Here is a 12,301-nt window from a genome sequence, read left to right as displayed (position 1 = left end):
TGATCATAACTTCAGGCCTCTTTGTTTCCCACTCCATACATTCTCAGTGAGAGAGCTCATTAATCCCTGCTTCCAAAGGGAGAGCTCCCAAACCAGGACCTCCAGCTCAGGGGGTCCTACTAAACTACACAGATATATCCACCTGCATGTCCCATGGGCAAGAACACTACATGCAAAGTGAAAACTATAGCAGTCCCTCCCACTCCTGCTTCTCCTCCTGCGTTTACTATCCTGGGTAAGGTGGCAGCAGCCACCCTGCGAGGCACTCTTGACATGGCCCCTATTTAAACGAGACTGACTCTTTCCAAAGTTCAAATTGATCACATACTCATGAGAAAAAAAAAAAATCCTTCAATGATCCCCACTTACTTCAACATATATTCCAGACTCCTTAGAATCCTCCGGCACTCCTTCCACTACCCCCCATCACCATGCCCTAGTGCGTTCCCTCCAATCATCCCCCCTGTCTCCATTGCACAGCTCTATCCAAGCAGTAGCACACGGTTCTGTAGCAGCTACTTATCTGGCAATTTCTTCAGTGCCAGGAATAGTGCCCGACACACAGTTAGTGACAGTCATTATTTATTAGTTGAATGAAGAAATGAATGAATCAAAGTCCAAGTCTTAGGAACACTGGTTACTGCCTATAAAATCTTGGACAAGGTAATCACTTAACCGTCTTTGTCCTAAGGCCTTCATCTCTGAAGTGACATTATAGCCACTGTACCAAGTCACTGTGAGGAGGTCATCTATGTGAAGGCACTTTGTAACAAATAAAGCGCCGTATAGTAGCAGTTCTGTCAACTTTGGAACTTTGTAAGTTTATTCAACCAGTTTAAGACTGCTGAAAAGAAATTTTCTCTGAATCTACTCAACTCCAAAGAATAAGCCCTTAAAAATATCCTATTGCACAAAATTTGAAGACAAAGTTGTAAGCACCAGTGTCATCAGTATCCTTAATTAGGGAGTTATAAGAAGTGGATGAACTGTCAAGGTTTTAAGAGCCAATTTCTTCCCACTCCACCACTCTATTTACATAGTAGAGCTCTCATGTACTTGCAGTTTGGTAGGGGGAGAGAAGTGCTAAATGTACAAAGTATTATAACAAAGCCCACTTTTAAATAATTATAACTTAAGTTAATTACATTGACATTTCTCAGCAAGGATTAAGTAAGTCAGAAGGGAAAAAAAGGCGTAAGAGAAAATAAAAAGCAAGGGTTGGACTACAAGAGCATCTCTTTTGTCTCTCATTCAGGAGTGTAATTAAATTAAGTAGGATTGATTGAGTGTCAAACATCTGTGGGAGTCATTTCCTAACTTCATTAATGCTATTGTGCCTGAAGAAGCCTCAGTGGTAATTCCTCTCACAAGTATCTAATGGAGGCTAGTGACGTGCTATGAAAGCATGACACCGAGCCGCTGGGCCCTCTGCCGCTGCCCAGCTGTATATGAGGCATTTATTAGAAACGCTGGCCTGGCAACAGCAAAGCTACATTACCCCCTCCGCAGTGGGAGTGGGACAGCAGGCAGCAGTGAGCCGGGGTAATGGAGTCATAACGTCGAGAGTTTAGACAGCAAGCATAACAGAGAACAGGACTGCTAAGAAGAACGAAATAGTCACAAAAAAGATCATATATAATGAGGTACAGCAGATAATGAGGTGCATTTATATGAAAAACACTAAATAAAGATTATGACCGCTTCCTCTTTAACCCCATAACCATCAGAGCTTCTCCCAGCAGCTAGATTTGCAAGGTAAACTAAGGAGAGTAAATTAATTGGAAGGAAAAAATACATATGTTGGCCGGCTTACTTCATGACTGTAAGCATTGCTGAATGCACCAAGGACCCTGGTAGAATATGAGGCGCTGGCAAAACATTATGAAAGGTCTGTAACTCCTATCCTTTTTGTAGAATTATGACTTTAAAAGGTTCTAATACTATTATAATCATAGAGTAATTAAATGGGGGATAAAGATAAGGCTAGTTCTTTTATTCATTTTATCATTGTGGTTAGAAGTTGCCAGCTCCCAAGCTTAGTTCATTCATTCATTTATCAGTTAATGAGCATTTCCTGTGTGTTGGGAGTTCTGGCCAGCTCTAAGGGTGCCAAGTTGCATAAGAACAGTCCCTGCTTTTGAGGAGCTTTTAGTCTGGTACAGAAAACTTCCAAGCAATCAAATCAGCAAAATAAAAATTTAAGTGGAAAAACAGAGATGAGCACTGAGTCCCATGGGAACACAGAGGAGACAACATTTGGCAGGGCTCAGAGTGCTAAAAATGAACAGAAATTTGGGGTGCCAAGGTAGATGAAGGAGAAGAAAAAGGGAGGATGACAGAGTTTCAATGTGAGCAAACATCATTTACAAAAACATGAGATGACAAATTTAAAGAAGCCATGAGATGACAAATTTAAAGAAGCCATGAGATGACAAATTTAAAGAAGGACTGGGAAAAGAAGGCTGATACGATCTGAGGTCGGAGAGGCCAGGTTTGGGACCATGATGTGGGCTAAGATGTTATCCTGCACATGAGCAATGGGGACCACTGAGGGCTGTTGGGCATTAAGTGTGTTCATTTACTACCGTCACAAGCACAACATTTAAATATAACTTCCACCACTGAATTCTCTCCCCACTATGATTCAGTAGGGTCTTTTTGAGAAAACTAAGTCTGAAAGACACAATATATAATTTTTTGAAATGACTAACTTAAATTTACACAGCTAATTTCCCACTGTAAGGGATGCCCGTCTTTCAACATATTCTATGCTTCTATGGCAAGGTAGTCTATACTTGACAGGACTAACACTGGACACTTACCAATTTCACTGAGTTCTAAGTAATCTCTAGGCACTAAATGCTACTTGAAAGCTTTTTTGTAATGTAACGATATGTGGTGCTAATAGGAACAAAGCTGCTCTGAAGTTTTATTAAGTTATGTTCATTGAATATTTCACCCTACTTATCAATGGGAGTTTTGACCCAATCAAAGGGGATATTGCAATTCAAAATTAATTTATTTTCAAATCATTATCTGAAAGGGATTTAATAATCATATTAATATTTTTTAAAACACCTTGAAAATTTAGTATCATTATACTACTTATATTACAATACAGTGTTTATATTTCTGGTCATTGTTTGTGTGCCAAGCTTCCACTGTAAGTGGCTGTTAAGATCTGGAGAGTTGATATGAGCTATGATTGAACCAACCCTGCTCATTAATAATTCATTTTGTAACATGGCTCTACTGCAATGATTTGGCCTGGAGTAATAGCTCAGCAAAATTTACCACCTTAGAAAACTAACGTATGTGTGGTCAACTTAACCAGACTATGAGCATCTGGAGGATAAAAATCATCACATTCATCACTATTTGGCCTGAAAGAGGCTCAGCAAATATGTTGTTGTGAACCTGATGTCATTGTCATCCCCATCTATATTATCCTCTGCTTGCGTGGGGTAGGTGGGAAGGCACTGTGGAGAGAGTACATTTCCCAGAATTCCTTTCCCCTTATTATTCTAGGCTATTGTCTGCAGGGAGAGGAATCTGCATGGCCTGGAAAACTAAAAAGAAGAAACCATTATTCTGGCAACTGCGGGAGAAAAACCTCCTGGAGAATCTTCTACTTTGTAGACACCATGAGTAGTGGCTGGAATGAGCACTTCAGTGGAGAAAAGAAAAGAAGACAGAAAATAAAGAAAAGGAGAAAGGAAGGGAAAAGAAAGAAAGAAACAGATGTATGAAATTGCCTCCTTGGTTTTACACAGCTAAACAGAGTGAGGAGTAAGCTTCATTCTTAATCCTGTGGGCACTCCGCCTCCTCAGGAGAGGAGTGTGAGTTCTCCCATATTTTGGAAATATTAAAATATCAGGAAATGTGACTCCAAGCCAGTATTCCTCAACATCCACAGAGGCCAATAATGTAAGTTACTGAAGAAGAGCATCTAAGAAATTGTTACTAATTCCCTATATTAGAAAATTTGAATATGTTGTCATATTAATAATCAGAGCTAACAGAATAACTAAGCCAATCAGAAGAAAGACTGGTAGAGCAGTGAGAACATCTATGTAATCACACAAGGAACTCCCAGGGAATGATCCATATCAGTCAAAAACAAAAAGAATTGTTCTTTTGAAGATTTTCTACTCTGAAAAAGAATAGGTGCTACAAGTGAGCAAACTAAAGCAATGAAGGCATCTGTGAATCAAATCCCTAACTTCTTTGTTTTACTATTCATAAGCCAAATGTTAGGGGAATAAAAAGCAGAATATGTTTGAGGCATATGTTAAACAAAGGAAGGTGTTAAACATATGGATTTTGACATATCTAAATCTGAACTAAAACAATTACTGCTTGTAATACATCCAATTTCTGAAACTACTAAATTCAGTATGACAATTTCTTCATGTATGTGTATGTATTCATTTTCCATGAATACATGGAAAGTTTTCTTAAAAATTTTTTAGCTATTCAAACATTTTCACTGACCCACAAAATGTAACCAATCCTTCCCATACTCATTGTTGTCAATGAAGTGACAACAACAACTGTTAGTAATTTAAGCCATATAGTAACAGTTTTTAAAATCATCTTGAGACAGTGTTTACTAAGAAAGCAATGAATTTTCAGCTGAATCTCTTGGAACTTGAGTCTGGTGGCCTGGGCTAATGTACTTGGCTAAGTACATGTTTCTCAACCCAAACTTCTTTCCCAAAACTACCTCCTCTTAACTTCTTATTACCATTCTTTCAGTCACCTGGGCTTGAAAACATAGAGTTCTGGGGTGCTTGGATGGCTCAGTTGGTTAAGCATCTGACTTCGGCTCAGGCCATGATCCCAGGGTCCTGGGTTCGAGCCCCACATTGGGCTCCCTGCTCAGCGGGGAGTCTGCTTCTCTCTCTCCCTATCCTTCTCCCTCTACCTCTCCCCCTCCACTCATGCTCTCTAATAAATAAAATCTTTAAAAAAAAAAAGAAAACTTAGAGTTCTCTTTTGATTATTTCCTTTATTTTGCACATTCACTCTGAAACAAAAGAGCAGAGAATTTTCTAGCACCCTTCCCTTCTCTTCTCATTCCTTCAATACGGTACAAACTGGCTTTCCCCTTCATTCCACTAAATGAGGAAATTATTTAACAAACCTGTAGAAAGTTTCGGACATATAATAGATTTTCACTAATGTTAGTTCTCTTATCCTTCTTTCCTTTCCTCTCTCTGGTCTAAACTCTAAACCATCTAAGGCACAATTCTGATCAGATTATTCCCCCACTTAAAATCTCCACGGCACCTGTTTCCTGAAGCATGGCCCACTCAGCCAGCATTCAAAGGTGTCTGGCTCACATTCACCTTTTCAATTTTCTCTCACTGCCGTCTTATATACAACCCTTATGCTTAGCCAGACTAAACCATTACCCAATAACATACACAAATGTATCTGAGCTCCAGCCCACACCAGGCAAACCTCCATTGGAAATAATTAAATAACCAGTTAGTTAACTGTAAAACCCTGGAGACTGAACTAGTTATCTTAACATCAAGTGTATAGCTTTGGGTATTTAACTTTATTGGAACAGTCATGCTCATTCATTTACATAGCTGCTTTTATGCTACAACAGAGTTGAATAGTTGCAACAGAGACCACATGGCCCACAAGTCTAAAATATTTACTAGCTAGTCCTTTAAAAAAAATATTTATTGACCATTGATCTATACAATGAATTAGGAACTTGTACTACTTAGTATTAATATTTATACTTTATTTGTATTTCCCATTTCCCAACTTCTCTTAAAGGCCCTCAAGAATAGAAATATTTCTGCTACTTTTTTTCTTTAAACACATCCAAAATTTATTCTCCAATAAGACAGACAGCATCAGCAGGTAAAACTACAGGGGTTTCTCCAAAGATCATACATTCACAAGGGCATTATTTGCTTAACAGTGAGAAAGGCTCTGGGTATTCTCTGTAACAGTAAGCACTTCACAGTGTAAACAGGTTACTAGCATTGTGTTCAACTTACAATTACAGGAGGAAAGGCACAACGTGGCAAAAAAATTTTTTTTCGGATCCTAAAACTCAGGTGCAATAACACAGACAAACTTTTAATAACAGTCTTGATCTACTTGTCCACAAAGAGGAAGACATCTCCACGCAGAAATCAAGGTCTTTCTCCTTCCTTGTTAAACCACGAGAGCATGTTTCATCATTACATATACAAAAAGGGGAGGGAGTTTAAAAAAAAAACAAGAATCACGAAAATGTTAAGTCCAGCCGCTCCCACCACACATCAACTCAGGTTTAAGACAGGGCATGAGAACACTTCTTTCTGCTACTTTCTGGTACTCTGGCCTATCATAGATTTTTTTCTACATAGCTGATACTCAATAGATACTTGGTAGTGACTCTGATGCTAGTTCTACAAATAGGTATAGATGAGCAGACAGACTTTCCTGGCCCAAATGGGGAAACAAACAGCAGGCTATATTAATACAGTCTTAATTGTAGAAGATGTTGTTTGTTCTCTCATTAAAAAATTAGTTGCCATATGCTAATACTTACTTGAGTTTTTCCCCAGAAGTGCTTGCCCATCTCCCTCAACCTTAAAGTACACTTAGAGGTACCACAATGCCATTGTGCATCTTGGCTTATAGTGCCATCTCTTTCACTGAAATTCTGTTTTGGCCCAACTACCCCTAACCAAAAAAAAAAGTAAATCTGGAAAACAGCTCTTCATATGGTGAAATTATCAAACCCAAATTGTTTCAAGGAAGAGGGCATGATGTTCCTAGATGACACCAAAATAACTGGCCAATTAGGTTGGTTCTGTTCAATAGCACAGTGATTCTACAGGATAAAAAAGAAAACTAATCATTTGACTAAATTAACTTAATTCTATCCAAATAATCTACCTAGTAGCACTGTGTAGAAAGTATATATCCTGATAATTCAAATGCCCAAATGCCCCTCTATCGAATATAATGTGTGTGACTCTGTGTGTGTGTGTGTGTGTGTGTGTGTGTGTGTGTGTATTCTACTTAAGGTGACCAAATAAAGAGTAAAAATTAATATAAAACATCACCATGAAATATACTGCACATTTTGGGGCCCTTGTAGATTTTGCCAGTTTTCTTCCCTCAGAATCTTAAGATCTGTCTGAGCTGTCAAAAATGCTATGTCACTTGTTTACAAAACAGATTTCATTCACAGGGGAGATAGAAGCCTGATTCAGTACTCAGAGAAGCCAAGAAAGAAAAAAAAAAAAAATAGATGAAACACTGACAGTTGCAGATTTTCATTTGAAGTAGTAAAATCTAACGAATAAATAGGATGTCAGCACAATCTAAGACTTCTTTTTTTGGCCATAGGTTTATATTATGGAATATTGGCACAATATTCTTTAGACGAGAAACATTTTAATAACAGGATTCTTGGAATAAGACAAAACTGTTACATAATGGATTGCATAACTTCAGCATCTATTGTAATTTCCCTTTGTTTCTTTCATTGTGTTCTCTTGTCTTTTCTGCATTTCTCAAAATTTTGATAGCAACTTTAATGTGTTAAGACCATGTGTTGTCACTCAAGGTATTTGAAAAGGTTCAAATGATCTCTGTTGGTCTTTTCATATTAGTTGTAAAGAGAGTTATAAATACACATATCCGACAGTTGTTTCAAGTCCATCATATACATGATGTTTGGTAGCTGCACTGTCATCAGTAAATCTAATATACAGTTGAGCTGCACAGTGTAGTGTATTAAAAAAAATTTTTTTAAGTTTCAAATGAGGAGGAAGTTGGTAGAAGCTGTTTTCATTATATAACTTCATTACACAGCTACCTTGGTCTTGTAAAATATTAAATCTCTTCCTAAACATACTTTCAGAAGAAAGTACTACAGGGTCAGAGTAAAGAACTATGATTTCTAAATCTCCAGAATCCACTCATCCTACTCTGCTAGTAGCACTCCAATCTAACCCTTTGTTCATGGACCGCATGTTTTCTGTGGAGCTAGGTTCACTTCCATTTTCTGGGGTGACGTGATCCCAGTCTGGTCGGGCAGATCATCTCCTTCCCTTGGTGACAGGGATTGATTTATTTATGAGCACATGGTTCAAGCTGAGTCAGTCAGGCCCAGCAGGGCTAGCCTCAAACCTTAGACTGAATGACAAATGACATACCGGAATTCGTATTTGAATCTGATAAGGTGGGAGAGGCTGATGCTGCACCATAAAGGCACAGTCTATGAGTGAACGGAGCCAATGCCTAAAAGGCTCTATGAAGAAATGAGGAGAGCAAATGTTGTCCTGGTGAAAATCATTTGAGCCCTGTCTTTCCCAAAGCAACCTTATTCTCAGACTTTTTATTTTTATGTGCTAACAAATACCCTTTAAATCAGTTTGAGTTGGGCATTCTGTCACTTGCTGTTAAAAAAAAATCCTGATATAAAAATTGGTGGCTCTTGCTTTCCCCTGTATCCCTCATAGGCATACAGGGTAAAAACTCTGGTGCTTTCTTACACCTCCATTCAAAAACCTCAACTCCCCATTTCCATAGTGTAGGAAACTTCCAAGAACACAGGTTAAACAGAGATCTCCATTCCTAAGACATCTCTGACTAGGAATATTGCTGGTTCCCTCCAAGGACTTATACACAAATTCTCCAAGATCAGCCACCGTGTGGGAAGAGTAGAAATTTGTGTGAAGAGACTAAAATGAAGAGGATCTCTATGAATGGTAATTGGAAATTAATGTTCAGTCATCCCTCAAATGTGGATAGCCAGCCTTTAGTGTCAGTCTGGGAGGAACTATACCTTTGGGGCTTGATTTTAAAGGAGATTGTGAATTTCCATTCAAAAGGTAACCAATGGTGGAATTGGTCCACTTACTACAGTAAATGGAAGTATTAACAAAGAAATACTGGACTGGTCTGGGCTTGGTGAGCAAACTTTGAAAAATGTTAAAAATATAAGAAACTAGTCTTAAGCAAATAACTCAGAAGTTGAATTTCCCTTTGATGAACAAGGCCTGATGTCTTCATGCCTGCTTTAAAATAATGAATATCTAAGATCAGATTTGGAGATCACCATTCAGAAAGGAGGTCCATGGGTCAACAGTGTCAAATCCCAGCTCCACAGTCTTCCTAATCTCCTTAGGTTTATTCTGTATTCAACTTCCCCACCAGCCACCCTTCCTCCAACTTTGAAAGACTCAACTCTAATAAAAGGTCATCTCCCTTCCTGTGTGGCTCTCCTAAATATGAGATTTTCAAGCCCAGAATCTTAATTTTGTATATTCCCATGCATGTAGGGAGGAAAAAACCCACCTTTTCTAAAAAGCTCACCAGAAAGGTTTTTAGAATAGGGGTTTGGAAATGTGTGTGCTGAAAGCAACCTTTGTGAGCTGAGCAGAGGGCTGGTGGCTACGTCTCTCCATTGAGGGAGTCTCAAGTGAAGCTCCCAGAGGGGAGCAGAGCAGCCTGCCCTGGAGAAGGCCTTGCAACCAGCGGGAGTGGAGGGACAGACAGCTGCCACTGCACTTGGCAAAGGCTCCACTGAAGCTCTGAGACCACCTACATAAGGAGCCGTCCCCACTGTCCTTTCAACACACACATGAAAACCCTTATAAAGTAATTTGAAGAGGGGAAGTCTATTTCCAATTCACACCTAAGAAGTTCTCACCCTGCTTTATAGAGAAGCCTGTCTGTCAAAATCGCACTTAATTTCAGAGTTACTACATTGAAAGATGCTTCCGAAAACTGTGGAATGCAATGTGAAAAACACTTTCTGGTCCATGTGGCCACTGTATGAACAGAGCGGATGGAATGTACTTTCTGGTGATTTAGTATGGCTGAAGACGAAGACTTCTCTTGCCCACACCTTAGCTGTGGGCTCCAGTCCCAGCCTAATCCTACAGACAGCTGGTCAAACACAGGAAATGCTTTATTTTTTAAAATACTTTGATTCATTCCCTTTTAAACCAGTTTCTCCTCAGCTACATGTATTAATATCTTTATATTGTTGGTTTAATTCTTTAGAAAGAGCATTCTTTACAAATTCAGATTCGAAATAGACTAACTCCCTTGTTTCACACATTATGCCTAAATATGTAGTATTTTTATTAAGCTATAAAAATTTATTTCTAAAGAGAGTAAAATAGTTTGACTAGTGATAGAAATCTCAAGCATGTAATTAAATACCAACATAACACATGCACTTAATTTAAATCTTCAGACCATCTGAAAGTATTTTTTAATGGAGTAAATCACAATTTATCATATTTTGAGTAAAAAAGAAGTTAACATACTAGAAAATATTAAAGTTCACTAAATTGGGAGCCTGAACTTGGAAAAGATGAAAACATTATACAGCTACATATGTATGTATCTCTGTAATACAAAAAAGGTACATAAGATGCATAATATGTAATAAATTATATATATAAACAAAATATATATGTACTATATGAGACTAATCAGACAAGATTCTTTAAGATGGGGACTTGAATTTTTTATGCACTATACATTCCTCACTTTTAAAAGTTTTGTCAGCACTATTAAAAACACAGAACACTTATAAGCCAACAACAAAAATCAGCTGGATGTCAACTGTTGAAATTTACCCCTCTTAGTCAGGAAACCAAACATGTTTTCCTGCTAATTTACACTTTACTTCACAGTTAAAGGTACCTTAAAAGTGTTAAAGATAACAGTCATTCTGTGATCTGATTAAACTTGAAAGGGCACTGCCTTTCCTCTCCTTATTCACAGAGCAAGTTGAGAAAGGCATTCCAAACTGAGATATTCACAGGAGCTTTTTACAAGCAAAAGATTTTACTTCTAACACTGACTGCACTATTTACATCGACTGCAAAAAGAGCCACGTTTAAGTGACGACAATGAAATGCCACTGTCTGCAAAGGACCCAATATAGTGCGGGCCACGCTAAGTGGCCTGTCATTTAGAGACCCTGGGCCATGGCACCTCATGATCCAGTGGCATCTAAGACAAGTCCTGCACAAATTCCAGCTCTCTGAAAAATCTTGCTTCATCTTGTACTCACCAGCTGCAGAGAGGCTGTTGGAACCTCTGAGGCGTCTCACTAAGTACCAAGTCTCATGGCAAACTTCCTCCTCCTGTTCCCAGTCCTGAAACACCAAGGCTCAAAGTTAACACTACAGAGGGAAGACTGAGAGAAACATGGACCCAAGGAACGCATCACTAACTCACAATCTCTCTTTTGCACATTGTTTTATATCTATAGGCAAAATGGAACAGAAACATTATATAGCCTGGGACTGCCTCGGAGTACAATTTCTGGAGAGTGTTCCAGATAGTCTTTCTTCCTATTATTTTTCCTTCTTTGAAACAAAATGTATTGTCTGGTCCTAGTTTTTTGTAATTGTAATTCAAATACAAATTTTATACAAATATGCATTGGTCTTATTAACTTCACCCTATTAAAACATTCCCCTTCTCTTCTCCCATTGTCCCCACCTTACCCTCCCCTCAAAAAACTATATCATTGTAACCTCCAAATTCCCTTGTAGTTCTCAAGTTTTGAGTTATTTTCAATTGCTCTCTTCACTCTTCTTCACACAACCTCCCACAAACACTTAAATTATGTCATTTTTATCTACCATTTCCTCTCCACTCGCAGAGCCACTCAGCCCAGGGTCCTCATCAGCCCACATCTGAGTCGCAGTGATGGCTTCTGAGCCAGTTTTTCTGCCTCCAGTCTCTTTTCATCAGATCCCACCTACTCATAGATGCTCTAATGATTTTCCTCTAACTTCATTTTCTTCAGGTCCTTTGCCTGCTCAGAAGTCTCTGGTGCTCCAGTGTCACTTATTATGCACACCCCAAGCCTTCCTGGCCTTCAGTGCTTTCCACTAATATTACACCCCCAGGATCCCATCCCACCTTCATTTCTCATTACCTCTCACCGCAGCCTCTCCACTCTCCCCAGCAATAGTTGCCTGCTATCTCACACAAGTGATATGCTCATTTTCATCTCTCTATCTTTCCTCATGAAACCCCCCCCCCCACTGGCCAACAAATTCTACTCTCTCCATCAATATCTTGTTTCCCTTCAAAATTCTGCTCATCACTCCTCCTTCAGAAATTCCTCCTTATTTAATTGCAACCAAATACGGGATTCTTTTTGTCCTTTATCCCCTCAAAACAGAGCAATCCCCTAGAGCTGTTGAGAATGGGGACTTGGGGACATAAAGAGACTAAGGGCAATGCATGTTGTTTGGGTGTCAAATGCACAAATAGTTTGGTCTAAGTTCATAACAAGGA

The 12,301-nt window shown here is 38.8% G+C and overlaps 1 long non-coding RNA gene across 1 annotated transcript in view; it reads right to left on the bottom strand.

The window, feature by feature from the left end:
- LOC144381252 (uncharacterized) overlaps positions 1-12,301 on the bottom strand; it is a 319,122-nt gene that overhangs the window by 11,129 nt on the left and 295,692 nt on the right. Inside the window, exon 3 of the long non-coding RNA XR_013446143.1 lies at positions 11,061-11,145. This is a non-coding gene — a long non-coding RNA (uncharacterized LOC144381252). The remainder of the gene's footprint in view (positions 1-11,060; positions 11,146-12,301) is intronic.

The sequence above is a fragment of the Halichoerus grypus genome, chromosome 3, assembly GCF_964656455.1.
Source record: "Halichoerus grypus chromosome 3, mHalGry1.hap1.1, whole genome shotgun sequence".
NCBI classification, from domain to species: Eukaryota; Metazoa; Chordata; class Mammalia; order Carnivora; family Phocidae; genus Halichoerus; species Halichoerus grypus.
This window is presented reverse-complemented; position numbering and strand designations above follow the sequence as displayed.